Source organism: Petaurus breviceps, unplaced genomic scaffold (genome assembly GCF_028583685.1).
Source record: "Petaurus breviceps papuanus isolate PSGF00001 unplaced genomic scaffold, PetGlider_PUasm1.0 186, whole genome shotgun sequence".
Taxonomy (NCBI): Eukaryota; Metazoa; Chordata; class Mammalia; order Diprotodontia; family Petauridae; genus Petaurus; species Petaurus breviceps.
Window position 1 is genome coordinate 33,292,464 of NW_027185798.1, and position 16,247 is coordinate 33,308,710.

At 42.2% G+C, this 16,247-nt stretch overlaps 3 non-coding genes across 3 annotated transcripts; 1 reads left to right on the forward strand and 2 right to left on the reverse strand.

Moving 5' to 3' along the window:
* Nucleotides 1-606: 606 nt before the first annotated feature.
* Nucleotides 607-700, reverse strand: TRNAI-UAU (transfer RNA isoleucine (anticodon UAU)). Its single transcript has 2 exons — nt 663-700; nt 607-642 (listed from the first exon to the last, which is right to left on the reverse strand). It is a non-coding gene; the product is annotated as a tRNA-Ile (tRNA).
* Nucleotides 701-11,963: 11,263 nt separating this feature from the next.
* TRNAI-AAU (transfer RNA isoleucine (anticodon AAU)) lies at nt 11,964-12,037 on the reverse strand. Its single transcript has one exon. It is a non-coding gene; the product is annotated as a tRNA-Ile (tRNA).
* Nucleotides 12,038-15,461: 3,424 nt separating this feature from the next.
* TRNAI-AAU (transfer RNA isoleucine (anticodon AAU)) lies at nt 15,462-15,535 on the forward strand. Its single transcript has one exon. It is a non-coding gene; the product is annotated as a tRNA-Ile (tRNA).
* Nucleotides 15,536-16,247: the final 712 nt, after the last annotated feature.

Here is a 16,247-nt window from a genome sequence, read left to right on the forward strand (position 1 = left end):
ATTACAAAAGCCCTCATCCAAATGCAAACCTGCCTAGAGTCATTACACAGAATCCAATGACCTTTAAAGATTCTTCACACAGTCTAAAGCATATGACTGAGAATGAGTATCTTCTCACTTACAAGTGGGTGATTATTGATTTATTCAATTATCTCTCTCTTTCATTCTTCCACCAGGTCTGATATTTGCTGTCTCCAGCAAATCTACTCAAATGTGTTTGACAAAATCCATAGTTCCAAATCCTAGAAAGCTCTTCAGTGACTAGGACACCTCTTTTTGAATGCCTTCTCAAATACTTGCACTAAAGAATCTTAGGAAAGGTCCATGTGGCCCAGTTGGTAATTGATAATTCATATTCTTTCATAGCTCCAAATACATAGTGATACAATTTAACAAGCCAATACCATTTTACAAAGTTCTAATAGGTTAATGTCTTAATTTTGCTGTTTGTAAAAGATCCTTCCCAACCCAAAACAGTAAACTACAAAAAATGAACAGCCTATCACCAATCTATGACCCACCACTCACCCTTTATTTTTATTCTGAAGTAAAAATCCCAGCAGGTTTTCAAAGTGACTAGTTTTTTTAAGCACGAGAAAAAACGCCTGCTCCAGGTGAGGATCGAACTCACAACCTCGGCATTACTCGCCTTTGTACTGTCATATAAGTACCGCGCGCTAACCGATTGCGCCACTGGAGCTTCCTAAGCTACAAAAAGCCGAACGAAGGCACATAAATCTGAAGCAGAACCCTTTTCTACTGTTTTAAAGCCAGGTTTTACCAAATGGGTTTTAAAGACATTTTCCACTGAGTTAATATGAGTCCACAGGGTTGCCAGTTGTACGTCAAAGTTGAAAGAAAAAGAGTTAAGATTAGGGATATCCTTTGGAAAGCAAAGGGAAATGTCTGGAGAACCCCATCTTATTATACAAAAGTCCCTTGGCCACCAGGAAAAGTGTCCCCTGTCCGGAGCCTCAGTGGATGAGAGCCACACGGCCCGATCGGCTGTAGGAAACGTCTCGCAGGAAAGGAGCTCGGCCACTGTTCTCAGACCACCAGTACTCTCCTGGAGCGTATGGGCGTTGCCATAGCAACCTGAAACGCAGGCCAGACACACACTCTGGTCCATAGGTACAATCACAGACTTCGAGAGGAACGACCAAAGACACATTCATGTTGCACGTGAAACTAGAAGGAAATGGCAGAAAAGGGACACAAGCTCACTGACCTAAGCCCAAATACACAAATATGAGTCTATGTCCGCACACAGCTGAGTAGTAGTTTCAGAGCTGAGCTCCTGGTCAAAGTTTGGCACTCTGGCTCAGTCCACACAGCCAGGGGACACGCCCGGTCAGTGCCTCGGTGACCGACGGAGAAGAAAACACAACCCCAGGAGGGATAGAGATATGGATTATTGGAATCCTCAAGTCCAGCCTTTGAATCACACCACCTGCGTGCACCTGGGCAGATCACTTTAACTCTTTCTGACCACACAATCTTCCCTGCAGATGCAGATCTGCATTGGACTACTCGACTTCCCTGCGGTGTCAGGAAGGTCCCAAGAGTTAAATAAATTTAATCTCTCTGTCTCTCCTTGTCTGTGTGTGTGTGTGTCTGTCTCTCTGCTTCTCCCTTTCTCTCCATCTCTCCTACCCCCTCCACTCTTCATATTTTCCTCCTTATTACCTCTCCCTCCTTGTTCAAACAAAAACAGTTGCACAATTCAGTGGATAATCACTATCTCAGAGATACTTTGAAACAGAAAGCAAAACGAACTCTTAAAAAACAGGGATTGTGAAACATTATTTTTCTCCTGAGAGAAAAGGAGAGTGGAAAACTCCTGGGTACTTAGATAATGTCTAATGCCCTAGATACTTGATAATGATTCTCTGTGACTTCTTCGTAGTTCAATTTCACTCTTCTTTATTTATTTTTTTAAGTCATCTCAGCTTTTACTTCCTTACCAATTCTTATAGTGCTAGCAATGAAAACATGGGTTGGAAGCTGCACTGCTTGCTGGCAGTCCCTTGACAAGGTCCTCCAGTCCAAAGGGTCTGTCTCTCAGTGTGACTCTATTTCATTTAGTTTCGTGTGACTCCCACATCCACACCTGACTGTTCACTTCTGGGTCTCACCCTTGATCCACGTTTGCTCTCTAGGGTCTGACTTCTCCTTTCAGAGTGAATTGAGGCTATCAGTCACAGTTGTAAGGCAGTCTAGAAACTCAAATAGATAAACTAATGAATGCCTATATCCCAGTGGACATAGTTCTTCATAAATATCTTATTACACACAAAATGCTTGTAAACAGAGTTATGAAGAAATCCTTAAAACCTGCAGTAGTAACCCATCACATCTGGTATATTCTTTGGGGGAAGAAAAGACAATTTTAGAGGAAGTGCTGAAAAGGTATTTACTTTCATATCTGAAGTGTCTGTCTGTGATATTCACAAGTCCAGCTCTGTTGGTAAGTCAGGGCCTCACTTGGGTTTCTTAGCCTCCTCAAATTCAGTATCTTCCTACTGGTGGTTGTCTCCTGCTTTATCTCCCACCAACTGCTCTGCTTGGTTTCAATGGTATCATGCTTCCCCCAGGAAAAGCTCATCCGCAGAAATGTTATCATCCTGGGGATTGCTTCAGCTTTGGTATTCAATACCTCCTAAGTGGCCTCCATTGCCTCTTCTCTCTGATTTGGAGGTCTGCAAGCCAGAGCAAAAACTCTTCCCAAGGCCTCCCTTTATCAAAAACTCAGAATCTCCGACCTAGTCTATATTTCCCACCAGCTGCTCTGCTTGGTTTTCACTCTGTTAATACCATGTCCCTGCCACAGCACTCTCCCAGCCCTTGCTTTTCTTCTTGGTTATAGTCTCCACCTCCATTAGAATAGGAGCTCCTTGAGGATAGGAACTTTTTTCATATTAGTATCCCCATTGCTTAGCATAGGACCTGGTACATAGAAGAGTTCACCCATTAAGATCACCTGACATTTACATTATTTTAACTAATTTTTCTTGATAACTAGGTTCTATGTAGGTCACATTTGACCTGTAAAGCAGCTAAATGGAAGAGGAAGTCTGACACCTTTCCCCACTCTTCAGTCTCTTCTCTCTACTGCCACCATTCCTGTCTTGCACAGGAAACCCCAAATACTGTCTTCAAATTTATGGTAGGTGAGGGCCAGACCTAGACAGGAATTGTCAGAGGGCCAGCATCCTCTACTAAGACAAAAAAAAAAAAGTAGTGAAAGCAGAGAACACAAAGTTTAACAAGTCAAAGAGATGCTTGCCCACGATGGTCTCTCCCTCCATACACACAATAGTGTGGGGGAGAGGAGCAACAGAAGTGATGAATCAATAAATATTTGTTAAGCATCTACTATGTGCCAGGCACTGTGCTAAATACTAGGGATAAAAAAAGAGGCAGAAGTAGTTAGAGATGTTTGAGGGTAGGGAAACAGCAGGTAATGCTGGGGGACTATACAAAGCCACCATGCTCATCCTCTTGCTGTTTGGAACAAGTTGGGGGGAAGAGGAAAGTGCATAGACCACTCTATACACCTCACTTCCACTCCTTCCTCCTGCTGCTTCCCTAAGGTGGGTTAATGTCCCTTTAAGTTATTGACTTTTCATATGATTAGAGTTCTAAGAAAAGTTACTATTTTTTTTTTTTACTGTGACAAGCTGTAGTATGCAAGAGTGATATGGATGTCATTAATAGCTGTTTTATAATAATGGGACAAATGACTATTTAATCATAGAGAGAAAATGAGAATTTGATTACTCATCATGAACTAAAGTTGGACCATTCTGAGAAAGGGCCCAGAGTTTGCACCCAGAAAGAGGGAAGAGAGAGAGGTGAAAGGACAGATTTCATAATTGCATCAGTTAAGTTTGAAGCTGGGAGTGATGGATTTTCTCAGTTGCTGTTGAGAAATAAGTTCAAGTCAGGGGAGGAATTTGAAAGCAGAGAAGTCACTTAGCATATTGACCAGTTTGGCTGAGGCTATCATGTCCATCGAAGTATTAGATGAGCACAGAATGGATCATCTCAGCTTAGCAGTGGAACTATCTGTTCAACATAAAGGCTGTGTTCATCAAGGAATTTTATGAACTATTCCTGAGACAGAAAGATAACACTGGGGGGGAGAGGAGGGGTGTTTGTCCTAGACTTTTTAGTTACATCCTAGCACATAGGTTTTCCTAATTCCTGTGCTTTCTTGGCACATTTCTGTGTATACTAAGCCCCCTCCCCACACACAAATAGATGATGAGTACATTGGTGGGATAAGTGATCCTGTTTATATGCAGATGATATTTATTGTTCCTGTATTTAATATAGAAGTACTTGTGATATTATTGGTTTTTTAGGTAAATATATTTAAGATCCAAAAGCATCATTACTGTGAGTGACTAATTTTGTACAAATGAAAAGACAGGAGTGGGGGCTCCCAAGCTGAAGTGGTAGGGGGAGTGCGCTCCCCCAAAATAAGGTTACTCTTAGGACCCTGGGAGAGTTTGAGTGTAGCCATGTGGTAATGATCCTTCTCTGAGAAATTAACCTGACAGTGTGAGAATAGAATGGAGTGAGCAAATATGCCCTATGTGAGACTAGTGAAGTGCTGTAGGGTGGAGTCATTTTGAAATGGTTGAGATACTTGAGGGTGGGGAACAACGAGGCACTATGGAGTAGTAGATATCTGAGGTTTCAGCTTCCAGCTTGGTAGTGAGATGCCTCAACGATTCCTTACCACACTTCTTCCACCAAGGTACTTAACAATTCAGATAGCTGCAGAATCTGACTGCCCTCCATTCCTATCCTTATTTCCCCTATTAGTCTTCTGAATTTTTCCTTGGTCATTTAAGTTGTTTCCTGGCATCTCCAACTCAGCGTGTGAAAATAGAATTCATGATTTTTTCCCAAAAACCTTTATCTTCTTTCAGACTTCCTTGTTATGGTTTTGGGAACTGTTATCCTCCGAGTCTCCCAGGCTCTCAACCTGGTGTTAGCCTTAACTCTTCACCCTAATTAACTTCACGTATCCAATATGATGCCAAATCTCATCATGTCTATTCCTCTCCTCTCACAGAAGTCCTCTGTCTTCCCTCCACTCACACAAGCTGACAAATCTTCCTCACCTCTCACCTGCACAGTTGCAATCACTATGTAATTAATTCACATGCCTCAATTCTCTCCCCAATTCCAGCCCTCCTCCACTCAACTGCGGAAGTGATTTTCCTAAAGTTCTGGTCTAACCATGTCATCTTCCTGTCCAATCAACTCCAGCAGATCCTGTTAACCTCCAAGATAAAATCTAAGTCCCTATATCTGACATTTAAAGTTCACATTTAGTGACCTCCACTGGCTTTCTTACTGTTACTCAAACTGGCCATTCTACGTATTCTGTGGTCCCCTGAACTGAATGAATCCTATACCTGAAATGACTTCTTCTTCATCTCTGCGGTTTGGTTTATCTGGCTTTCTTCCAGACTAAGTTCAAATCCCTCTGTCCCGTATGACGCTTTTCCTTGTGTCCTCAGGTCCTAATTGCCTTCCACTCTGAGATGATCTTCCATCTGTTCTCTATATATCATGTACTCATCTATTTACATGTTGGAATGTAAACTTGAAGGCAGGGTTTTTTTTTTTCTTCCTATCCCTAGTGCTTAGCATGGTAAATATATTTTGGCTATCACCTGGAAATATGATAAGCATATTTGTGCCATTATCCAAGGCACTGATAAAATTGTTGAAATGCATATGATCAAAAACACACTTCTCTGTGCATTGCAGACTGATTTCTTTCAACGGCTCTCAAAAGCACGATTTCAGATCCTTTGGTAATGTAGACATTGTTTAGGCTTTACACGTAACAAGACAATATCTATATTACTATATGACACTACGGTTAATGAGGACCCTCAGTAATGCCATGTAAACTTGGCATGTAAAGCCTGCCCAAACGGGTTGCTGTGTTGGCCCGTACGGGGATCGAACCCGAGACCTTGGCATTATGAACATAACGTTTTAACTAACTGAGCTAAGCGGCCGCCATAGGAAAAAAAAATCCACTTAAGAATTTATTAAAAGGAAAAACATTTTGGCTGGATGTTTATGATACAAATTCCTAGTTCTTACGAAGCTTGGATAAATTTGAGAAAGTAACATCGGATTTCTGCTTTCCCTCTCCACTGGCTGCTTGAACAGAACTTTGTTCCGAGAGCTCCAAAAGATGTCTCCGAGACCCGAAGTTTCTCGCTCTTACTGTTTACTTATCTTTTGTAGCGGGTTTACAGCTGCTTTCCAGTCTCGGTCCGTGACTTGCCTTAAAGGAACAGCCAAATTGGGCTTGAAGCTGAATCACCCCCATTCCACACCCATCTCAAGTGCTTCCAAACAGCGTCGCCTCTCCATGTACACCCGCACACAGCACAACACCAATGTCCAGCCGCCTACTCACGCTCTCACCAACAGACCACCTCTCCTGGGCACACAAGCGCACACACAAACACACAGACGCGCACGCACACTACCTCTCCACCCTCCTGCTTCTGAGTACTCCCAGCCAGGAAAATCACCTCCACCGCCGAGGTCTACCAGACTGGGCACACTCCGGCCAAGCTGGGGGTAATTAGGGTTTTGACTGATTACCCAGAAGACCGCGAGGCAGAACGCCAGAAGCCAGACAGGCTCCTAGCAGAGCGAGGATGGATGAGCAGGAGACTAACTGGGCAACACTTCAGAACCAACTCTTCCCTTCCTTTTTCGATGTTGGTTTCACCTCTTTAGCATTTCTTTCTCACCCACGGACCCCCAGGAGAGAAGCCCACTTCCATTTTGATTGAATTGCCAGTCACCGGGCCTTAATCACAGCCAACTTCCGAAATCAAAGGAAAATCTATTGGGAAAGCTGGGAAATGGGTGAGAAGACAGACTTTAGAGAAGTGACCTCGAGATTGGAGAGCAATGTGTCTGTGACTTTTGAGCAGAGGGGGGAAGGGCGGGAGGAGCTCGGGTTTATGGTGGAAACAAAGGGTACAAGGACAGAGACAGACAATGTTTCTCTGTCTCTGTGTGTCAGCCTCTGTCTCTTTATGTGTCTTTTTCGCTCTGTATCTCTCTGTGGGTCTCTTGCTCTCTCCCTGTCTCCATCTCATCTCTCATCTTTCTTGTCTGGCTTCATTTTAACAAGGAAACAATTGCTGCTGTAAGCCAAGTAGGAAGACCACAGCAGTCTACTCTCACTACCCAGCTCCACATGAAGCCATGAACAACAGGATCCTAGTATTACTTCTTTTCCTGTGGTATCTATTCTACCTCCACCCCACTTAATAATATTTTATTTTTTCAAAATACATATGAAGATAGTTTTCAGCGTTCACTTTTATAAGATTTTGAGTTTCAATTTTTTTTCTCTTTCCACTCCCCTCTGTCCTTCGAAAGACTGCAGACAATCTGACATAGGCTATACATATACAATCATATTAAACATGTGATATATATTCTTTTCTGCATTGGGCGGAATATTGGAGATTGAAGAATTAAACCGTGACTGTGCGACCTTGGAAAGGTCAGGAAGGTGTCATGTCAAGTCCCTTGAAGAGGAAAGCCTGATCCAGTCCGCCAGTGAATCAACAGTAAAACTACTGGCTTCCAGAAGCAAAGAAGTGACTTTGTCCATGGACTAAGCCACTTATGATATGGGAGTAAACTTGGCGGAGACCAATGTTTTGTAGCATCTCAGCAAAGTCTGAGTCCGGTTTTCCCGGGGACTGAGGAGGTATACGGGAGAATGTGCTTCCTGGTGTTGGGTGATGCATATGTCTGTTCTTACTCCATCTTTTCTGTGAGTATCCCTTTGTAAAAGGTAACTGACATTAATTAACTAATTAATTACATGATACTACTATGGTAATCACTGAATGTATTGATGATACAAGGGAGATACAACTGCCACTGGGTGATTGATAGTAGGGAGAACACAATGGAATGGGGACTCCAGCTGAGAGGATTTGAAATATATACCATTATAAATTATAAATATATAAATATATAAAATATACATTCCAGGGCACCACATAAAACACTAAGAAGGGTAAGAGATAGCTAACTATCCTTACTCTGGCAGCACCATCAGCAGAGGTGTTAAAAATAAAATACAAACTGAAACTGGGATCTGGTTATTAAATATTATATGTGAACAATTTTAAAAAATATTTTTTTAAAACAATAGACCAAGTCTTGAGGAATCTGGGTCAAGATATGGGAGGCAAACGTTTGTTGCAATTAGTTCATCTTCCCATCCCACCAGAAAAATGGGGCAAACTCCTTCAATACAAAGATGGGCATGGTAGTTTCCCCTTGGGTCTGGTAGGTTATGCATCATCTAATACACAAGTGTATAGATATATGTGTTTCTGTGTGTGTGTATCCTATTCCTCTCACAACTGGGGTGTTCAAAGAAGACTAACACCTCTGGTGTGAGGGTTTGCCGATCCCTATTCAGGGCTGCTCATCTACCTTTGGTATGCACCAGTCACCCAACTCTCATCTATGGCTCTAAGAAACGGTAGCCTGTGCAGTGGCCACACCCCATATAACGATCTCGGCAGACAGGCTAAACCAGGTTGAAGGTAACTGCGGGGTCTCAGACCTGTTGGTGGTTTAGAGCGATGTCTACCCCAAACATGTGAAGACTTCCTCCGGTGGAATGGACCGATTTGTTCCAATTTGTTCCAAGGGCCGTGAATGCAGCTGAAACAAGCGCTGTGGAACGCTTAGAGCTTGGTTAGACATCGAAGACGCCAAGGTCGTTAACTGCATCCCGGGCCCTCAACATTCGTCTTGAATTTTGTCTTGTCAGTGGACTGACGTCCATGACGAAGAGAGAGTGAGGTTGATGATTTTACTCAATTCTGCCTCACTTAAACCCAATTAACGAGAAAGTCATCACCCACAATGTCACTGGTCCTCTTCGAAAAAGGAAGGACAAGCAGCAACATACACTCACTGACATTTATCTCTATCTTTCAGCTTCTGAGAGAAAAGATACTAACGTACATTTTGATAGCAACCCTGACAGCATGAGTGACAAAGGAAGCAGACAAGCTTTCCATACAGGAATGCATTGCCAACCTCCAACAAGACGTTGTTTCTTTGCAATTTTTGCCTAGGGAAGGTGCAGTGGCGCTATAGGGGAATTGGACAAGGGATAAAAACCTCGTGTTTCCGTTCGGTTTCGAATCGGGGACCTTTTGCCATGTGAGGCGAACGTGATAACCACTACACTACGGAAACCAGCTGCATAGGGAGGACTATTTCCCCATGAAAAATTCACTTCCGTGAGAAATGTATATATTTGTATATAAATATAACTGTGGGAGTTGTAAATATTGTAGGAATATTGAACACTGTATTCTTACTGTCTTGCCAACACTTGAGACATCGCCAGTGAGCAAAAGTCCCATATTTCTAACTCTTCTGTAGAGACTCTGTCTGAGACACACAGACACAAAAAGTTTCCTTCGTTTAGCTCTTTTTTGCCAGTGAAATGTTCACTCTGTTCCGCTCTCCTCTCCACGTCAATCTTCCGATTCTTAGACGGTTTTCTCTGAAGCTTCTTCTTCAGCCAATTTCAAGAACACATGTATAGCAGAGCACCATCCGTTACTCTGCATGGTCACCCCATCCCTGATACTCACGGAAGGGTGCTGGCTGAGACTTCCCAGCCATGGACTTGCTCCAAATCTCCCTGCCTTAGGCCAGAGTTTTCCAGGTTATGAAACTGGTGGGTCCAGCAGAGAAGCAGAAATCTCTTTATCCTTCGAGATAGTACTCCTTCCTATTGTTATTTGTCATTTTAGGAAAATGTCCTGCCCCCTCCAAACCCAAATAGACTGGAAGGCCTTCTATGGATGCTTTCTCCTGCTCCTTTGTGTATGCCTAGCTACTCTCCTTTGGGGGAAAAAATTGCTCAATTAGCATTGATGATGAAGAAAGAGAAATGACATAGTTCTTGCTGTGCTGATAAATATTTAACAATGGGGGGCAGGGATTTATGCAAGACACACTTTTAAACCTAACCTGCATTATTAACATTTTTTCCAACACTTTCTTGTCTAGACAATCAGTAAAACAAAAAATATCAAGTGCTAATTTCTAGCATTTGATGATTTCCTAGATGTAAATACTCACACTGAACTTTTAACAATCGGATCCCTCTAGTGGGTGAATGGTTCCAAAATATTTCTGGCTGCCACCCCCAAGTCCCACCAACCACTGTTGTGAGCAGACCTGGAAATCCATTCTTCTTTCCAGTCTTTCTTTGATGCACCTTCATGAGCCACCTCTTTCTTCTCCTTCCATCCCTCTATTCTCATCCACAACCTCACCCACCTCCTATTCTTATTATTTCAGGAAAACCCCCACACGTCTCTCAATTCCTGCCAATAAGTGATTCTGGCTTCCAGTGTGAGAAAGACCAAGGGTTTCTCAACCCCTCAAATAACTTGGCATAGGGAAAAGTCTAAAAACAGGGATTTGTCCATCCTTCCCCAATCATATAGTTGTCAACTTCAAATCTAGGCAAGTCAGGAGAAACTGAAATCTGGCTTTGGCTACTACGCCTTCTGGGAACTTTCCAGAGCCAATGCACAAGCAAGTATTTCAGACACTCTGGCCACATCAGTCACTCTTGTCTATAGTCTGAGTCACTCTCAAGGGACACCTATTGTAGACTCAGCCAGGGAATCAAGCATTTATTGAGAGCTTCCTATGTGCCAGTTACTTTGCTAATCTCTAGTGACATGAATAAAAGCAAAAAAGAAAAGTCACTGCCCTTCTTACATTCTAATAAGGGAAGACAACTTATAAAAGGGGAACTGTAAAAGAGAAGAGAAAAAGGATGATGCTGTATAGGGGCATGGCAACTAAGTACAGAACATGAGGGATGGCTAGCAAAGATCCTTCCCCAAAACTGAGATTCCAGGAAGAATTTTGCAAGTGGAAAAGAGACCCAAAGGAGCAGACTGAGGAGACTACAACTGAGGCATGGTGGCCTATTATGAAGAATCAAGGATAGTCACTAGAAAAGGAAAGAAGCATTTATTTAGAAAGGTTCTACTATGTGTCAAGAAGGGGTAATGGAGTGGAGAGCGTGCCCAATCTCAGACGCTTATTATCTGTGTGACCCTGGGCAAGTCATTTAACCTTGTTTGCCTCAGTTTCCTTATCTGTAAAATGAGTGAGAAACAAACCACTCCATTACCTTTGCCAACTCCAAATGTTCTCAGGAAAAGTCAGATTCCACCAAGCAACAAAAGTGTCATCTATCTTACTTTAAACATGTTTCCTTGCTCGATTCTCACAAAAGACCTGGGAGATAGGTGCTATTACTATTCCCATTTTACAGCTGGGGAAAATGAAATGCACAACTGGGATCAAAAGCTTTATCTTGATTTCAACTTCATCCTGACTTCAGGACACCATGCAAAGGGGGAAATTTGAATACAAATATAACTGTATCTTTCTGATAAAGTTTTCTTTTCCTACCCTTTCTCCCCCACGACACTGACTCACAATCAGTGATTCTGAATTGAAAGTGATTACAAGAGACTAGATAATCTAACTCACCTCTACTTGAACCAGAAGCCTCTCTCCAAATTACCAGAAGAGTCGTCACCCACTACTGTATTTGATTAGCTATGACTATTAGAAAGTTCTTACTAAATTTGTCATTGTTCCCCTAAAGGTTTGCTCAAATGATACCATTCTGTTCTCTACTGCACCGTAAGTAAAATAAGAAATGAGTCCAATATTCCAGAGGAGTAAAGGGGAGAAAGGATTGCATCCCTAATTTCCCACAGTAACAAAGCTAGTCCATGCGAAATGCGAGCTCAAATAAAGTGGGGTATTGTGAAGACAAAGCATTTTTCAAATGAGTTGTATGGATGGGTTTTAAAACTAAGTGGCCCGTACGGGGATCGAACCCGCGACCTTGGCGTTATTAGCACCACGCTCTAACCAACTGAGCTAACCGGCCGCCTCGGACGTTACTTTCTACGTCTTGACATAAGTACTATAAAGAAATTTCAATCTGATAGTTTAAATTGTATATTAATGTTGTCTCAGACGGTTCTTTCCGTGGCTAAGGATAAGCTCTCAGGTGTCTTCCTGTCACGGAGTCAGGAAGTGCCAGAAAAACAAAACCTTCTCACACTTGCACACAGTTGCAACTGCTTTCTGGAGTCAGGACCCATTTCAGTTGACAGCTAACAAGTCTGCAGACAGACAGCTGACTCCAAAATTAATCATTTCTTTTTTTTTAAATGTAATTAATTTAATTTTTCATGATGTTCACTGCTGGCTGCTTGGTGTCTTTCAATTTCCCTATTAAAGAAAATACTCTTTGATGTATATTCAGGCAAAAACTATAGGATCATACACTTAGAACTGGGGGGGGGGGGGACCTGGAATTGTAAAACTGAAAGTGCTCTAGTACTACTTTCTAATTGTATGTATGTATGTATGTGTGTATATATGTATGTATGTATCTATCTGTCTATCTATCTACCTCCCTGGTTATCTACTTATTTTTTACTATAAGTGTTCCTTTTTTTTTTTTTGCAAGAAACATCTGATTATCAAATATTTTGTTCCTTTCCATTTCAAATCTCCCTTCCCCTCCACCACCACAGGAAAAAGAGGGGGAAAAAAATAACCAAAAGCATTGTAACAAATAAGTATAGTCCAGCAAAACAAATACCATACTGACCATTTCCAAAAATATGTATCTCATTTTGCATGTCAGTCCACCATTTCTAAGTCAAGAGGTGTAGGTAGTTTCATCATCAGTTCTGTGGAATCATGACCGATCATTTTGTTGACAGGAATTCTCAAGTCTTTCAAAGTTGTCAGTTTGTACAATGTTATTGTTTATTGTATAAATGGTTCTCCTGGTTTTTGCTCACTTTGCTTTGCATCAATTCATAGAAATCTTTCTGGGTTTCCTTGAGATCATTTCTTTCAAAATCTTTATTAGTATAATGCTAATAATATAGTATAAATAGTTAAATATAGTCTAATAGCACAATAATAATAATAATAATAGCTACTATGTGGCAGACACTTTACAAATATTACCTCTTTTGATCTTCACCAAAGCCCTGGGAAATAGGTGCTACTATTATCCCCATTTTACAATTGAGGAAACTGAGACAAACAAACATTAAATGACTTGCCTGAGATCACACAGGTGGTAGTAAGTATCTGAGGGTCAATTTTCATTCAGATTTTCCTTATTTTAGGCATAATACTCTATCCTTCGCACCACTTAGCTACCTTGTCCACTATATTCATAATTTTGTAATTTATTCATCCATTCTTCAGTTGATAAGCACCAATTTGGTTTACAAAAGAATTGCTACAAATATGTTCGTACACTATCTGGTACTGGCTAAGAAATAGAGTAGTGGATCTCACTGGCCAGATTGGCTAAGATAACAAAACAGGAAAATGATAAATGCTGGAGAGGATGTGGAAAAATTGGAACACTAATGCATTGTTGGTAGAGTTGTGAATTGATCCAACCATTCTGGAGAGCAATCTGGAACTATGGCCAAAGCGTTATAAATAATTGCATACCCTTTGACCCAACAATACCACTTCTAGGGTTGTATCCCAAAGAGATCAGAAGTACTTATCACAGAGACTGGCACATAGTAGGTGCTTAATAGATGTGGATTGGATTGGATTGGTTAGACTTGTAAGGAAACACATGGAAAACTGACTGTAAATTGTAATTTAAGTGCAACAGGTGGGGAAATGAACAAGTCGTGTTTTTTTTTCTCTAAGTCATTCTTGAAAGCTAGAGAATCTAATAATAAGAATCTTTCCAGCAGTCTAGGTGTAAAAGGCTCAAGATTTACATCAGAGGAGCACCTACATATTCATAGTCTCTGGTGCTCACTCTTCTAACCCCATTTGCACTGGTATATCATCTCCTGAACTTCTCCTAACTCTGAGGAGTGGTCTGACATTATCACTTACAAGTTTCCATTCTGGTGTGTTTTCTCCAGGATCGTTCACCAGTTAATATCTCTCCAATTTCATTAACCAATTTACATCAACTAGTTTTTACTTTTTTTTGGGGGGGGGGGTAAGGCAATCTAGGTCAAGTGACTTGCCCAGGGTCACACAGCTAGTAATCGTCAAGTGGAATTTTAATTCAGGTCTTCCTGATACCAGGGTTGGTGCTCTATCCATTACCACTTCTGCCCCCAACTAGTTTTTACAAAGGGATATTTACTAAATGTATATCAGGGAAAAAAAATAACCCCAAATTCCCTCAAGCCAAGACACAGTTTTCCCAACGTGGGCCTTGGAATAATGGACCTAATTTTAAAGTGATGTTTACAAAACATTCCACCTCCAAGTCCGTTTCTGAGCGGGACCTATGCAGTCCCTCAGTCGCTCATGTCTTGGATGTTGGATTGATTTATTGCTGGGCTAAGTCAAGCTCTGCACTAACTCAAGATTGTTATGGACTCTGGTGGTTCTTCCAACCTTCCAAAGCTGATAAGGTCCAAATTTAATTTGTTCCATCTCTGCTATTCATTCATCTATTCATTATCTTCCCACGTGTCTCTGCAAAATTCCACTGTTCCCGTCCTGCTTTTGTATTCTGCTCCTGTATACAGTAGCTGAAACGGGTTCTCTGGACTCATTGACCTATTGGTTATCATTCAGTGCAGCCTTTGCTCCAAGTGTAAACAAGTTAAATGACTGGCCCAGGGTCACAAACCTAGTGACCTAGTGTCAGGACATATGTGGTTCTCTCTCTCTCTCTCTCTCTCTCTCTCTCTCTCTCTCTCTCTCTTTCTCTCTCTCTCTCTTTCTCTCTCTTTTCACCGTCACCTCTCCTCTAAAATCTGTGCTCTCCCACATCTCCCAGGTCTCCCCAGCGGGGCTAGAGAGACCTGGGGCTGCTTGAGCTCGGCAGCGGGGGTCATGGGACTGACTTCGAATACTCTGGACTGACAAGAGAAGGTGTGAGACCGGTGGGGGTGGGGTGCCGGGTGCCCAGGAGAGCTGGCCTCTGGGCGAAGATCAGCGGGCTGAAGATCGGTGTGGTATTTTGTGCAAGTGTGCATGGGGGGCGACGCTGTTGGAAGCTTAAGAGGTGGGTGTGGAATGGGGCGATTCGGTTTCGAGAGCAAGTTGGCTGTTGCCCTAAGTCAGGGCCGGGACGAGTCTGGAAAGTAGCTGGAATGTAAGCAGGAGAACTTCCGTTTTCAGAGGCGCTTCTTGGAACCGTGCTGTGCTGAGCCGTGCCTGGAGGGGACAAGTCCCAAAGTGTTCCCCTAGGTGTGCTCAGATTCTATCGAGAATGAAAACACAGTTATGCTTGTTGGGTCAGACATGTGTTAGTCCTCTTTATATTTAACTTTCAACCTCGCATACATGGAGGCCGGTTAGCTCAGTTGGTTAGAGCGTGGTGCTAATAACGCCAAGGTCGCGGGTTCGATCCCCGTACGGGCCACTAACGTTTTGGAGTTCTGGAGCTTAAGTTTCTCTTGAGTTTCAAGAAATCGGCATTTCCGTCAGGCTTCCAATCTCGTACAACAGACGAAGCAAAACGGTTCCCCTGACCCCACATGAAGTTGTTTTAAATGTGCCTTTATTCTGATCTTGACAAGCACGAAATAAAATGGGCATTTCCGTATACAGAGTAAAACAGAAAAAGAAGGTTGCACCGAACGTCTCCGTTATGTATAGCTTTCTTCTTAAAATCTAAATACAGCCTGCACTTTTCAAAGCTATCGTGCTTGCCTGGGCTTCTTTCGAACCTTCCTTCTGTTCTTTTATGTGCATTTGCCTTCAGTTTAGCTCCACTTCGCTCATCTAGAAAATGGAAATAATTCCTGTAATATCTGTCTTAAGGATATTTCCAACAGGACTAATTTGGCAAAGCTTTTTGTAAACTCTACTGGTGAGGTAGGGAAGTGGGCAAGGGAGACGATTATAAATGTGATTCCAGAAAAAGAATGAAAGAAGCAAATCCAGACCTGCTTACAACCTAACGGTGAGGGTAGCAGCTCCAGGACTTGTCATTTCCAGGGATATAAGGTGGGGGGGAGGCGGGAGCTTGGGAAGGCAGAAGAGAAAGAAACAGGACAAAAGTAACAAATGTGGTTAAGCCTTCTCTAATAGTTCAAACAATTAGACAACAAAAGATACATCCTGAAGAATAA